Source organism: Anguilla anguilla, chromosome 2 (genome assembly GCF_013347855.1).
Source record: "Anguilla anguilla isolate fAngAng1 chromosome 2, fAngAng1.pri, whole genome shotgun sequence".
NCBI classification, from domain to species: Eukaryota; Metazoa; Chordata; class Actinopteri; order Anguilliformes; family Anguillidae; genus Anguilla; species Anguilla anguilla.
The window spans coordinates 19,371,015-19,387,568 of NC_049202.1; the positions used below are offsets into that span (position 1 = coordinate 19,371,015).

Genomic DNA, 16,554 nt, shown 5'->3' on the forward strand with positions numbered 1-16,554 from the left:
ACAGGCACTTGCACCCACACACATGTGCCCACACACACACATAAAAAGACACACATGAAACACACACACACAACCTACATACTCATCAAGATTTTGGCAAAGATTCTCTATTATAACCAGATGGGCAGTAATCTGTCCTCTCTACTTCCATATTTCAGCAATTTCCAATTAGTGGCAGGAGTTTCCATTGCTGTTTTACTGATATAGGACAAGGACAGAACTACTGCCATCGGTATAGGCCTAGTCCTTGGTCATACTACAAATATTGTGCAAAAGGACAGAATCTTTGATGTTAAGAACAGTTCACCATGTTATTCATGTAGTGGATCTGTAGTACTAGCCTTGGAAGTGCACTGCAATTAATGTCCTCTGCACACCTGCAGTCAAATGGCTTGTTCAATCAGAATGCTGAGGACTTGCTGCCCATTATGATCATTGACAATGAGCTCAACTCGGTGAAGCCTGCGCTGATGTTCATGTGCCTGCTCAAGAATGATGTAACAGAGCAAAAACCATAGCAACTGCTGCTTCATAGCAACTGTTGCCTTGTAGCAAAAGCTTTGCCTCCAGTCCAGAAAATTCTTATCATTCTTATAATCTGGAATCCCGCAATGAGCTGCTGGAAAGCGTGCAGTTGGATGAGGCGGCGTGTGAAATTCGGCGTCCCAGCATTCTTTGCTCCTCATCTGCGGGGGCTAAACACGCCATTAAGCGCCACTGATTGCAACGCTCTTTACTTCTCATCTGCATAAACTAAACAGCCCATTAGGCTAGACAAAAGTTCCGTGAAGCAAGACGGCATTAAGTCCCTCGCTCGCTTCCCACGTCTCGCATTTCAATCAGGCCGCAGAGCGCTCCCACTTCTGGGTAGTGGAAGTAAAATAAGCGTAATACGAGTTGCGGCAGGTTTTCCGCAAGCTGTTGGTATTAAATCATGGATTCACGTTAGTCCCGTTTCTCCTCGGGGTTTGCACGAGGAAATGGACATTTAAACCCCCTCGCGATTGTGCGTCCGTGTGTGTCCACAACACATAATACGGGCGCATATGTTTTATTACTTTTATTTTTTACTGCGAACACTCGGCTACACGCTGCTACTTTTTACACGTCGGTTGCAGCTGCGATTATGATCCTCCTCTGCGTCTCAGCGCATTACGTCTTACAACTGTTCCCCAGCTTTAATAATTCAGTGCTTCTCCTGCAGCATCCCCATATAAAGCGTTGTCTTTATTCTATACACATGGGCTTATGTTACATCACGCAATACCGAAAACCGCAGAACGCGCAGCACTCGTCTTCTCTGCCGGTGGCGCACACCAGGCACACCTAACCCAATGATTCTCAGACATTTCTCATGAGCCCCCCAAGGATGTCTATGCAGGGGAAACCATTTCCTCCTTTTAGCCTCAGTTTCATCATTCCCGAGAAGCACAGCATAGCAGCATAGCTTGTTTACTAATTAAGTAAACAACTTAATTGCAGCTGCTCTCCACTCTGTAACTACATGCTTCTACCAGCCCTTCAAGTACAGTCTTCCTCTGATTCCTCTTTATCATCCTTTATTACATCAGCAGACTATTATAATATGTAAAGCAGTTTGTGCTATATTGCTTGGCTTAAAAATAAAGTTTTATTATTATTATTATTATTATTATTATTATTATTATTATTATTAACACTTTACAATAAGGTCACATGAATTGGCATTAACTAATGTAGTTGCTAATTATTAACTGAAATGTTTATCAGTGCAGCTTTGTTAATGTATTTTTACAAAATTAATTCATGTTAAAACTACATTAGTTAATGGCAGTTCATCCTGGGTTAAAAAAATTTTAACAGTTCATGAATTTGCTAATGGCTAACTAATTATAAGTTGATCCTATGTTTTGATAATGTGCAAATAATCATGTAACTAATACATTAGTTCATGTATGTGTTAACTACTAACTAAAGTTCATGCTTAATTAATGCATTTGTACATCATTAATTCATGTCAACAACTACATTAGCTAATGCCAATTTATGTGACCTTATTGTAAAGTGTTACCTTATTATTATTACAACAAAAACACCATCACTAATTGTAAGCATCCATATCACCCTGTGAATTTTACTAGCCTGATGGCTGAAGCTAAGCAGGGGCAGGCTTGGTGAATACTTGGATGGGAGGCTTTCCAGGAAAACCAAGTTGCTGCTTTAAGTGATTTTGGCAGAACGGTAAAAGGGCAGCTCTTGCCTGAATCATTAGGAAAGATCAATGCCCCAGTGGAATGACAGAGTTTTTGTGGTGGAGCAGACTTGGCCTTTTAGATGAGGCATTAAACTCATTTTTAATCACTGCATCAAGGCTATTCTTGCATCAAAAATAACTTATCACAAGTGATTTATAGCATATCCCATGGGGACAAAGGTGTAAGCCTACATTCAAATGTTATTAAAACCACACTTCTCTACGTTTACAAGCATTTTTGGTGTACAGTTTTGTATGTGAGGTAAGAAACAGTGTACGGTAAGAAACCTTAAAACTTTTTATCATTACAATACAATAAACTACACATCCGATTATTTTCATCAGTTTATACCGACTGACCTGTAAAACAGACATGCCTGTTGGCCAGGTCATTTTAAAAAAAAGTGTTCCCCATAATTAATCTGAAGAACTAAAGGTAACATACTTCAAATTAATTCTTCATCCTATACCTTAATGTAAATGAGTGAATGAATGAATGATATCCTCTGCTTATCAGACTCATAAGTTTCTGGACACTGTTTATCTTATAACAAGTAACAAATATAGCCTTCTACTGTAGACCATAAAAGGAAGGAAGCTATGAGCGGGTGTCAGACAAACACTTCACCCCCACTTCTAAGAACCCACACAGTAACACAGTAATGTAGAATTAACACTCTACATACAGCTGAGCTGGGGCTCAGCAACAGGTAAACAGATACAACAAAGCATTAAACATAAAATAAAGCAATAAAGCAGGAACCGCCACTGCAAAAAAAAGAAGCAAACTAAAACAATCCTACACTCTCAGAAATAAAGGTTCAGTGGAGGAACGTTTTTGTTCGTTAAGGAACACATTTCCCAAACGTACTATTGGAAGTGCAACAATGCTCGATTTGAGTAGTGTAAGTACATTTTTCAAGCAAAAAAGGTACAAATGAGTTATGAGGCTAGGGGTAGCATTTTATGGATCTATAGGGTACCACCCCAGTGACAAGCGTTTGTACCTTTTTAGGCACCTTTTCGTACATTTTTTTCTGAGAGTAGGGTGAATCTGCATTGTGGATTGCACTAGCACACATTAATGAAAAGAATGAAGAATGCAATCAGTACAAAGAGAAGTGCTGCAGGCATTCTGCCTGGCCTTCCGATGTGGTAAGTTAATATCACTGCATTGTGGAGCTGGAGACTGCGGTTTGGCTCCAACGTCTGACAAGTTAGCCCCCCATCTCCTTGAAAACCCCCGCTCACCACAGTACTAACGGAAACTCTCTTTCTTTCTCTGTCTCGAGCTGTTCAGCCGTGGCTGTCGCCTGTCTTTATTAGTTTGTTAACCCTTCGAGGCGTACATTTTTTGGAATGTTTTTTAAAACATTTGCTTTCAATTACCAGCAGTGACGGTTACATCAGGATTATAAATGTTCAGTTAAGAAAATTCTAATCACCAGTGCATAATCTCACACCTTTAAGGGTTAAAGACCCTTTATCACACATTAGACAAAAATGTTATACATTTTACAAACATTTTATAAATGCAAAAACACATTCAAACCAGAAAAAAATGTATATTTAATGCATGTTATTTTATGGTCCAGCTGCTCAAATATTTAGTGTAAAAACATTCCTTTGTGTTGATTTTACCATCTGTTCTCCGCTTACTATTTTAGTGTAAAGAGTCTAGTTATTTTTTTCAGAAACCATACTATTGACAGTTGAGGTGTTTCCATTCTGTCTCATTACGCATACACTGCGCAGTTCAGTTTGTCAACAAGCATATCCGTTTCGCCGCTGTCACAATCGTGACAGCTCTCCAGCGTCGACCAAGTTACTGCAGTATTGCCTTTAAATCTCAATGCTGTCAAGATACTCCTTCGCTTTTCCACGGTGGACTATCTTAAGCACGGATACGCGACAGCGCTCAAGTGAAAGACCGTGGCCGGCCTTTTCCGGCACGTTCCGATTCGCAGATGCCGGTTTCCCTTTGAATCACGTCCCCGTGATCGCCTGCGGTCTGCTCTTCCGCCACAACTTCGTTGGCTTATTCTTCCCAGCTTCATGGGAAGAATACGATAATGACCATATGATAATGAGAAGTTCATATCAATTAAAAACCAAATAGGCCAAGAATAAAAATGTAGTTTGCTTTCACAGCACAACTGACATTTTTGGACATTCTGATCCTTTCTTAAAACTATCACAGAACTCCACACAAAATGAGGCACATAACATTTTGTCTGTCCTCAATTACAGCCAAATGAAGGTAAGGCTGTATGCGTAGATTTACCAAATTCATAAACAGGAAACAAAAAATAATAGAATAAGTTCTTTCTGATGTCAAGTGTGGTAGTTCAAAACATTAAAGCTGGAGGTCTGAAGCACTGTGACTATTCTGTAATGGATATTCGCTTTAAGTACACTTCTGATTGCGAGTCTAATAAATGGATGCACAACTGCTTGGTTATAAAGTAAATTGCAAAGTTACTTATGCAAGCAACATGATCAACAAAACATCAACACACAATCTGCCTGTAATGGGAAGTGAACACTTGTTTCTCTGAGGGAAACAAAAAGAAATTTCAACTGAATAAAAAAGCTTTAATATCTATATTTAATATTTTTTTCTTTGGTTCTAATGCCTGATATAACACTGGAAGAAATGATTGATTGTAGGGCTTTAAATTATAGTCAGTCACATACATGGATTATATCTCCAAAAACTAAAATTCACAATACCAGGAAAAGCTTTCTTTTTACAACTTTTTTTCCATTGTAAAATTGCATCATATAATGTTTTAATTAGCCGGATGAAAACTTTCAATGCAAATTAAAAACCAACAAAAAGACTCTCACAAAACCGAAGTTGTTTTAAAAAAAAAAAAAAACATCAAAACGTTCAAAAATCAAAAGATGAAAAGGTCCAGGAGCTTCTGCTCCTGGTCGAGCAGCTGTGACCCTGATTTCGCTACGGTCTAGCCACCTGTCTTTCTGTCTGATGTTCGGAGCAGGAGAGGGGAAGGGGGGGTGGGGGGGGGGGTCATTGTTACGTCTGAGGCGGCGCGGCGTTTGCGACTTTGGACACGCGGCTCTGTCTGAAGTGGGTGAGGGCGTGACGGCGGGGGCGGGGCGGATGAGTGCGAGAGCAGGTGTCTGTTGTTCCTGGGTAACGTCCACCTGTGGCAGAGCCGAGGAGGCCTCCCAATGCAGGCGCAGGGGGGCGGGGAACGGCAGCCAGACGATCACAGACCGCCGCCGCTGTCAGCAGCAGCCGCGTAGCTGAGTGCTCGGCTGCAGAGGCCACCTCCTCACAGGAGAAGGAGGGGAGGGTGAGTTCAGAGAAGTAAAGAACAAAAAAAAAAAAAAAAGAGAGACTGAACAAAACAGCCGCTGTAACTCTGCAAAACCTGCACCCGAGACGCATTCATCAATCCCGACCTGCTGACCCCCCCCGTGCCTCCTCTAGGAACGCTCCGCACTACACACCCCCCCCCCTTCCTTGGTCCCCGGAATGTTCCATTAGCTCAGGCTCACAGGGGCCAGGCACACGGCATTCCACACAGCGCACGGTCCTTCTAGACCAATCCGTCACTGAAACTGCAGAGAGGAATACGGAGGAAGGATAGCAGCGCTTCAAATGCCTTATAGTCCCAGTCTCTCATAATCTCTCCTCCAAAAGATACGGTAAATGAGTTTCCCTTACTAGGGAGACAGAGAGAGAGAGAGAAGGAGAAAGAGTGAGAGAGAGAGAGAGAGAGAGAGAGAGAGGGGGAGAGGGAGACCGAGAGAGAGAGAGAGAGGGGGATGGAGGAGGTATCAGATGCAGTGCATCCCTCTTTCCACTGATTCTGACTGTTTCTCACACACTGTACCGCTCCAGACAACAACAAAGGTGTTGTCACGCTAAATCCACTGTGTGAGCCCAGCTATGAATGTGAGTGGTGAAAGACATCTGAGATTAGGAAGTCTGGGAACTGGGAACAGTCTGTAGATGTGGGTACTCACAGGTAAAGGTGAGTTACTGTTCCTTTGGCTGCCCAACAAGGCATGAACGATGTCATACTGAGGAAAGCCACTCAGAAGCCAGAAAAGCATGACTGAAACACTACTTCACCCCCGCCCACCCGCCACTTATTTATGTTGTGTTAACAGCACGGAAAAAATGGATTTTGTTTCACTCAAAAAACCACAAAGACACTTCAGCTGTCAGACGAGGCAGTGAATTTTAGCATTCCCTGGTGTACTCGACAGTAAAGGATTTCAAATGCTTGACTACTCAGTGGAAGTAACACTTCCACAAAAAAACCAATGTAAAAAATCATGAAAAATTACATAGAGACAATATACAATATGTAACAATATATGGAACCTCAGTGTGTTTATACACGCACAGTTATTGTTCTGTAGCGCAAATGTTTCACTCATTTAAAAGTTAGTAATGTTTACTAACAAAGTTTCTAACATTTCTAATATTTTAAATAGAAGATGCAGCTCTTTTGGACATAAATGTAAAAATATTGACAGTTTGATTGAACACCATTGGAACACTACTGAACAGCCACATGACATTCAAAATTCCCTTGTATTTCATCCATAAATGTTAAATTTCACAATAGAATGTGAAATTACCCCATGCAGAAACTGAAATGGCAAATAATATGAGAAGTCAATGAGATTATAGAAACCCATGGTGTAGACTAAGGTTGCAGGTGCAAAGCATCATCCACCTACGTTGGTGTCATTTCCACTCTGGACACTGTACACAGTGATGTAAACTCCTCCCCCTCAGAATGTTATGTACCTCAGACCAGTGCACAATCCAGACATCCACCCCAGCTCAGAGAAGCACAGTGGAGTTATTTATCCCTATTCAGAAATAATAATAAACACCATATAGTTCTAAAGCACCATCGTAGACCTGAGCTTCCTGTACAGGGAATGGAAGCAAGCAAAACAAGTAAAACACCAAGTGAAAGGACAATCAGATTACTAAGACGACACTCAAAGAATGTCCACAAATGTTTCACTTCCAGGAAGTCAGGGTGGTGTACATCCTGTACTCTAACTTCACCCCGAAAGGAAGTCGGTTTTGTAAACTATTTGCGAAAAAGATTATTTTAGGGGATGTTTCCATTATTAGGCAGCCCGGCTGTGTTTTGAAGTTCACACAGAGGACAGCGTAAGCCTGTTGGCTGATAATTACGTGGAAACCACATAATTGACAGGTTCTGTCTGCTCGGGGTACTGAAGACATCTGAATCAAATACAGTGTACTCCGCATTCCCATTATGGACATAATTATCAGATTAACTTAACTGTAAATATAGAAAGCGTGGTTAATTACCGTAGGAATTATTTTACGGAACTGCTCAGAATTGCTAAGAATTGGGCCTATCTTCAAACACGCACATGTCATTCTGGTATTTTCCACGCTACGGGCAAAATGAAACTACAAGTTAACGGTAAATGTGAGCCCTAGCAGCCCTTGCCAGAGGGCTGCTGTACCTGGAGCGTAAGAGGCTGCAGAGCACAGAGCTGAGATAGGAGGCTTTGACCCAGCTGTGCACCCAGATAATTCAGCAATTAAACAGAGAAATGAGGACCGCTCACTGATGCACATATACACGCATCAAACATATGTTTAATACACATATTATAATAATAATAATAATAATAATAATCATCATCATCATCATCATAATAATAATAATGATAATAATAATAATAATAATAATAATAATAATAATGTATTAGTAATGTGAAGAATGTGTAATCATATTTTATTTGCATTTGAAGTTCATTAAGCCACATGAACTTTTAAAGCAAAAATTCCTTTTAAGTGCCATGCATGAACATACAGTATGCGTGCGTTCTCCACATCACAAACAGTATGAACACCGACAGCTTTTCCCCTCATTAACAGAGCAGTATGACTGCAGCGTGCTTATCACAGAAATAGCCAGGCCTTTACCAACAGGAATCATAATCTAGCAAAGCTGCCACTGCCACCGCATTATCACACCAGTCAGAGAGAGAGAAGGACAAAGAGGGACAGAAGGAGGGAGAGAGAGAGAGAGAGAGAGACGGGGGGTGGCAGGGGACCGAGATACAGGGAAGCAGAGATATCCGAGACGGAAAAAGAGAATTAGACTTTGACTTTAAAAAGCTCTTTATTTAAGAAGAGCATGCCGTCACAGAAGAGCGTGCGCAACTTGAACAGAACAAAGAATAAAATGAGAGGGAGAGAAAAGGAGAGGAAAAGAAGGGGAAGAAAGCTACATGGACAGACGTGCTACTCTGAGGGCAGGGCTCTGGACAGGATCGCAGAGACGAAAGCTCGCAGCAGCACACAGACACACGGGTGTTTTTCTGACGCATATGGAGGAGAGGCCACTCGGAGAAGACCGATAATGAATGAATTCACTGCTAATCAACAAGCACGCTCACAGCATGGTAGGCTATAGACACGGAGGTCCAATCAGTTTGATTTGGGTTTCGTCGCATTACTCGCTGATTCCCATCTCACCAAGGGGAAATCTGCCGTTATTTAAGCCCATGGACCCACCCCAATAAATGCGCATGATTTTGTTCCATTATTATGTTTTCCTCAAAGATATCATACAGCTGTTTCTGACCCAAACCAGGATAGAACAAGCCATTCTCTCTCTCTAATCGCCAATCCATTGGGCTAGCTAGTCAGAGGGCTTGATAATCGTTTCCACCAGGTGTTTCAGCCATATAAACAGAAAACAGCAGACCTAGGCCATATCCCTCCATTTCCCAAGCACACTCATAATGGCAAATTCAACATGGCGGCTCAGTGCAGAGCAGGCCCCAAAGCTCTCTCCCAATGACACAGAGAGCACAGGGCGAGCTTCTGTTCCGCAGAAACCCAGCAGCCTAATACAAAGGAATTAAAACAACAACCGAACCCCATTGGCCAGGTGGAGATCAAATCAAATTACAGCACATCACTGCAGCTACAACAGACCCAATTAGACCCAACACTGTACCGCTGTTCAATTAGACCGAATGCTGCAACGATATTCAATTACATTCGATGCAGTAACGACATTCAGTTATGCCCAAATGCTGAGACGATATTCAATTAAACCCGACCCCGGGATGACTGTTCAATCAGGCCCTCGCGGTAAGGCCGCGCGTGGCCGGCGGCAGACTCTCCCCGGCGCCCGGACGTCGATAAAAAAAACCGCGGCAGTCGACAGGAGCCGTCAGGGTGCCACTGAGCGCATTTTCACCTCGGGGTCTCCGGAGGGCACTCTCCGTCACGCCAGCCTCATAAAAACAAGCTCGTTAAAAGCTCCAGACCTCAGAGGGGTCCTGACCGCTCCTCTCCTCTGGGACGCCACCCCCCCCACCCCACCCCACTCCCCTCGAACAACCGACGTTCCGTTTAGCGCTGGGGTTTGACCGAAGGCCTCTTTAGCGGGCCGCGGTGCACTGATTCGAGTGGAGAACGCAGGCAGTCGCACATTTACAACACGCTCCCCAGCCGTTTCATAAATAGCAAATGGAAGGCGTTTAGCTAATGTGTATTTTTAAAATGGTGGGAAGAAGCAGTCGGAGAGCCTTACTGTATATGGTACTACCGTGCTCAATGTTCCTCACAGTTGCCTGTTAGGACTGCATTTCCCTGTATGGGGGTGTCGCTGGCTGACTGATGCAATGCTGGCTACAGGCAAGGGGGGGGGGGGGGTGCTGGGATTCACAATGAAGCCACCCCCACCCCCTCCACCCAAACTCTGCGACTGCTCCCAGATGCTTGTAGATTCCCTCAGAAACACAGGAAAAGAGATGTGCCTGCTGGACCGCTTCTGAGGAGCGTTACGATTTATTTACCTGCCAGGCAATCTTATCCAGAGCCGTAAAAAAGGGCGTGGCAGCGAGAGATTAATGCGTACCGCAGGGAAAGGAAATCAAACGCCAGACAAACCGTGCCTGACGTCGAGCTGCGTGGGTACAGGGGACACTGTGCCAACGAAAAAGAGCCACCAGCGCTTCCCTCCAAAACCAAACCTGTCTGCACAGTCGTACAGACTTGCCATCGCTACGGTACCCACTGCAGGACACATGAGCTCCTGGGGAGGCGAAAATCCACCTCCCCATCCTTCGCGCCACAGGGTAGCCACACAGGGCAGACTGAAGCCCAGAAGGAATCCCGCCACGGTGAGGAGCTTCGAGGCCACAGGCCGCGCTGCCTCAACTCGGTTTGACCGGGGTCGGCTTCACGTTCGCGGTCCGCTCGTTCTTCGGTCTCATCTCTATGTTTGTTCCTCGCAGACTCTGTGAATACGCGGCAGAATAAACGGCGCCGATGACTGGCCTCGTATAACGGATCTCGGCTTCCTGAACAGTTCCTGGGGGCGAGGGTGGGGACAGGGGCGGGGGCGTGGGGCCACTCCAGGGATGATAACAGTCAGCTCACATTAGCTCTCCTGCACATCTCACACACTTTAAAGGCGTTCCTCCTAGTGTTAATGGAGGCCTTTCTCTTTTTTTTTCTTTTTTTTTGGGGGGGGGGGACGACTACCACCCCATATATGGAATTTATTTTTTATGAAGAAATGAAGGAAGGTCAAATGAGAACGGTTTTCTCTTTATGGGTAATGAACCGAAAAAAACTGAGGAGGGGTAGGGAATACGAGGGACTCTTCAGAAGTTGGTGACAACTGGGGGTGCTGGACTGGACAAGCAGAGGAAGCTTTTATGGCCACAGTGAAACACGACCACATCTTCTCATTCGAAGGACAGTACCTCCTACAACACAGTGTCCCTTCACGTTAACCTGGCATTCACTTAAAGCAAAGGGATGATTCTCCCCAAAGTAAGCCTGGTTGAGCCCCGCTTCTACAGTGTGGTACAGCTGCTTACATGTTCATGGTCTCCCTGTTAGTGCTTCCAAATGAAAGCACAAAGTTTTGATGAAGTGATGAGTCCCACAGTCCAGAGCAGCTAGCCTATGCTCTACTGAATTGCCCTGGTGATGAAGAGGTGCTGATTGGTGGAACTGTATGTTTGGCCATGTGTGTGGTGATTGGCTGGAATGTGCAGGAAAGAGCAAGAGGATCATTGTGCGGAGAGGCATCTAAATGCACTCACTCAAGCATCTGTGAATGCATGAAAGGTACACTATATGACCAGAGGTATCTGGACACCCCTTGGTCTGTGACTGTTTTTCATGGTTTGGGCTAGGGCCCCTAGTTCAAGTGAAGGCAAATCTTAATGCTACAGCATACAATAACATTCTAGAAGACATTGTGATTCCCCAACGGGGAAGGCGCTTTCCTGTTTCAGCATGACAATACTCCCGAGCACACAGTGAGGTCCATATAGAAATGGTTTTGTCGAGAATGATGTAATGATGTGGAAGAACTTGACAGAGCCCTGACCTCAACCCCATCAAACACCATTGCGAACAATTGTAAAGCCAACTGCGAGCCGGGCCTAATCGCCAAATCATTGCCCAACCTCACTACTGCTGTTCTGGCTGAATGGAAGCAAATCCTTGCAGCAATGCACCAACATCTAGAATAAAGCCTTCCCAGAAGAGTGGATTGTTATAGCAGCAAAGGGTGGACCAACTCCATATTAATGCCGATAATTTTTAATGAGATGTTGAATGTCAGGTGTCTACATACTTTTGGCCATGTACTGTGTGCTTTACTAATTTTACTAATCTCACAAATCAAAGGTTTGGAGAAGCTGACTACTGACATCTGAACATGCCTACAATTACAGTCGCATCCACTGTAGAATATGTAATCAACTGCGACGCAAAAAATCACCGCGTTCTATAAAAAGACTAAATAAAATTCACACGCGCACACGCGCCCATACGCAAACAAACGGGTCTGATTTGTTCACACACCTGAAAATGAGGGGGGAAGAATAAAAGCTGATGAAGAGCTCGGTCCCGCTGTGGGCGCCCGTCTCTTTCGGTCTCCACGGCGAGCCTGGCGGTCGCTGGCACATGGCGGGTGGGCACCAGCCTATGGCTGGCATCGGAAGATAAAGCGACTAAATTCCCGACTTCAAAAAAACCACTTCAGATGGGAAAGAAGTCATCAACTCCATCTGCCTGTCAAAAGGGGAGTGTTGAGGGTCTAACATGAGTTGCTCTAAATACTGAGACTACCTGCTGCGTGTACTAATCTTGAAGGACGGCCACCTCAGAAACCTACTGGAGTTGGGGCGGGGAGTTGCTTAAAAAAGATGATAACATTACTGACTCGCAGTGCTCTGTAAACCTGGAACTTGTCAAGAGACAAACTGCTGTGGGGCTGTCTGAGCAGCAAGCATAGAGAAATAACACAGCAATCACTCACTTTTTACATTTTATCTTCTCAAACCATCCTATGCTGGATTGTGAAATCAGTCAAACCATCAGAATCCCTCCGTTTAACAGCACATTTCATGAAAACCACCTATAACCCATCTCTCAAGTAGCCATATCTATCTTTCCACCATTGGTAACTCTCTCTCTCACTCATGCACACACACACACACACACACACACAACCTATTCTCATATTTTTAGTTCCTCTCTATTACATTTAACTCTTCATTTTGTACTAAATTAGCTAGTACATTCTGTACTTTGAAATGTAATGCTTTGGCACCGCGTGATAAGCACAGCAGGGGAACCCAGCGACCGTCTTCCACAGCCTGCAACCATACGATATCCGCGATGCTCATTTTAGGGAGCGGAGCTTAATGCCTTTTTTATGTTTTGTCTCTTCTGGTTTTCTCCTCTCGATATGGAAGGGAACAGCTCTGGAGAGGAGGGAGGAATCCGCTCCCGCGTGGGGAGCGCAGGGAGGGGGTGAGACGGGGGCGGCGCCGATGGGGGGGCCATTAAATTCGCTCCCGACTGCCGTACCTCACTGGATCAGAAGCGTTATGTTCCCTGAGGGGTTGGGGGAAGATGGGGAAGGGGGGGGGGGCTCGCCAACAATGAGCACAGCTTCAGAAACTGCTCTCTCTCTCGCACTGCTTCTTCATTTTTATGCCAGAGGTAGAGTCCTGATAAAATACGAACTGTTTCAGCTGCTGGAATGAAAACAAAAAAAGGTCTGCTGTCTGTCTGGCTGTTCACAGGTTTCATTTCCTTAGCTGAAGTTGAAGGGCCACCTTTGTTTTTGATTTTGCACAATGCTCGACAGACAGAATTCATCATTTGAGTGCAACTCATCTCCCTCAGGCTCTCTTCTGTAAACAACTGGTCAGTTTCTCCTCCTTACTAAATATTCCTGACGAGGCATACTCAAGGACAGAGCATCCCCTGGTTATCTCGCTTTTGTGTTGAGACGGTCACTTATGCTCTCCACTTTTTAGTTGCTCCCGAAAAAAGCAACCGCTAAGCGATGGTAATGTAGGGTAATGTACTGAATCCACAGCAACCAGCAGTGCCCCATCATGTACTACCCCTATTTTATGAAAATTCATGAACAGGGTCACCATTTACTTTGTAAAGCATGTGACCCACAGGAATTAACACTTGCATTACAACTGACATCCTTGTGGGGGCACCATCGGCACTGATTTAGCTCAATCGCCTGACTAATATAATTACCAGCCAACCTACATGGCGAAGAGCCTCCACGTCTGAGCCACCAAGTGCACCAGTGTCTACCTGGTACACTCCAGACAGGCAGATTCAATACATTCTGCAATTTATCCATACGAGCACAAAAAACAAAAAAAAAATTACTGACATTTACAATAAAAAATCCATCAACTGCAAGCCTGTCGTATGAAGTCCAGCAGAGGGAATCCCCAGACAGCAGGGCCCAAGAGAGCTCTGAGTGGCAGAGATGACATTCAGGATTTGACAAGATGCATTTCTGAGGGCAAGCATTCCACTAGAAAAAAGGGATAACCCCAAATTACGCGCGTTTCTTTCAACCAGCGCCAAAAGTCCCTTGAGGCTGTTAAGGGTTTGACCTCCGATAAGTCTGAACACAACCGTATAAATCTCCCTCCTAACTCAAATCCAGGATTTGGCAAGAACTGCTCGTCTGATGTTGTCAATAATAAATTATTTATCTAAGAAAAGAGCATTTTTATGGCACTGGGAGGGTTTTGGAACAGAAGTGAGAAAATGTTTCCAAAATTTTTTGCAGAAAGCACAACGATACTTGTCAGTACCAAACAACTCTGCAGATGTGGAACGGAGCACTTTTTCAAGACAAGTTCACACCAAGCATCGTCAAGCAACGACAGAGGATACTGTAAAAAAAAAACTGATGAGCATAAATATACAAAATTTAAACCTTACTTTTCAATTTAGCTTCAGTTCATCTTTTTAAATCCATTTAACTTTTATTACTAGCCTTCCCCCTGCTCCAACTCATTATTATGAATCGTCTTCCATTTATCATTTTTTGTACATGTGATATAACTGCACTATTTATGTATGTGGGACACTTTCCAGAGATACAAAAAAAGATCAGCAGCACAACATTACAGAAATATGCCATATGTGTTGTTCTAATAACCACACTGGAGGAGGCATGTGGCAGTATGTGAACATTGCTGACAATAATTGTTAAGTGGCAACTGACTTTTCAACATGGAAGACTGGGAAGGTGTGATGTCATAATTGTCCAACACGTGCGATCAAAAAAGGCTCTGGCCTCATGTTGAGGGATGACTGAAATGCATGTAAGAAAACTGCTGTGGAAAAAATCATGGCCCCATTCCTAACATAGATCCAACTTGTAAAAGGTCACCATCAAAGGTAGCGTGACATAACTTCAAAAGAAATACATGAGTGGTCACTCAGTAATTCTGCAGAATCTGTGTTTCCATAGAAACATTCCATGGCAACAGCTGACTGAAAAAAGAACTCCCAAATATGGAGAAGTGCCCCACAGAAAGTGCAAAGCTCTCAACTCAAAGATGTGCCAGAGCAGAACGGTGTCGGGCATTAGGAACCATGAATGAATGCTTTGTGTACACACATAATACGCTGTTTGGGTTTGAAGAAGACAAATGAAGTATGCAAGTGCTGCTAAATGATGACTATGTTTTGGTTTAGCACAGTGATTAAAATGAAACTACTATTTCAAAAAAAAGCAAAAAAGTTCCATTGCTTACACATAGTACTCAGTCACAAAACAGGGCAACCACCAATGGTACTTGTACACAGTACAAGCGTACAGAGTACGCGTAGCTGCGAAAATATATGTATAAAATATCTCTGATGGGCTCCCCCTCTATATGTGGGCCCCTCTTGAGATTTCTTTCCACGAGGGAGTTTGTCTTTTTACCTTACATGCTGGATCTGCAGTGGCTTGGGCTTGCTGTTTGCATATTTTCCTTTCCCTTTGAAGCATCTTTGTGACAGTATCGCTGAAAAAAGTGCTAGCCTATACAAATAAATCTGAAGTGAACTGAATTTCACAGAAATGAACTGAATTGAACTGAAATGAATTGAATTGAACTGAAAAGAACTAAATACAATACTTGTGACTCAAGTCATTCCTTTACTTTTACTTTTATCCTCAGGTGTGCGTGTGTGTTGGGTTCACCGCATCAATAGACAGCCCATGAACTGACCAAAGAAACCCAGGTTGCCCACGGTAACACGTTATCGAGCTTTCAAACGCACGCACGAGAAGCTAAGATCCGCACAGGACAGGAGCTCTGAAACTCGCAGCCTGTTTCTGAAAATTTTCCACTGCGATCGCTTCAACAAATATTTGGAGAGCGCTTCGGTTAATATCTGCGAATCACAAAACTAATTTTAGCAGCCCTTTTTGCGGGGGAGGTAAACAGCGCTGAAAGCTAGCTGTTGGACTCCTGCACTTGGGAGAACTGCCTCCGGCACGCTGGCCAATTGCCACGCGCTGACGTCACGCCCCTGCACGCTTAACGGGCGTATAATTGCAGGCTTATGAAACCTAAAACAACACACATTTTTATACTACACTGGACGCCTGTCAAAAAAACTTTGAGAGGATCTGGGGGAGTAAGCAGGAGGAGACAAAAAAAAAACAGTTAGCTATAAGAGGACTGAGGACAGCTGGCAAGACTACAGACAGAGATTAAATGGAACTATTAATTTCACAGTGGGGACGTTTTATTTTTACTTATTAAAAATTAGGAAGTAATTGCCCATTTCTGTAGCATCGCTACCATTCAGTAATGAGCAGGTTTAGCAGAGCTGTGTGGACTTGTCCTAGAGGACTGTCTGATCATAGCAATTATAAAATAATAAATAGGGGATATACAACTGCGGTCCATTATTACTCTGCGGTGAATGCACAGCATTGTATACTTCAGGGTGGGGTAGGATCAGCTGT

At 43.8% G+C, this 16,554-nt stretch overlaps 1 protein-coding gene across 5 annotated transcripts in view; it reads right to left on the reverse strand.

Annotated features, from left to right (window-relative positions):
* The window catches only part of ndst2b (N-deacetylase/N-sulfotransferase (heparan glucosaminyl) 2b), an 81,929-nt gene that overhangs the window by 25,420 nt on the left and 39,955 nt on the right, over positions 1-16,554 (reverse strand). The window lies entirely within an intron of this gene.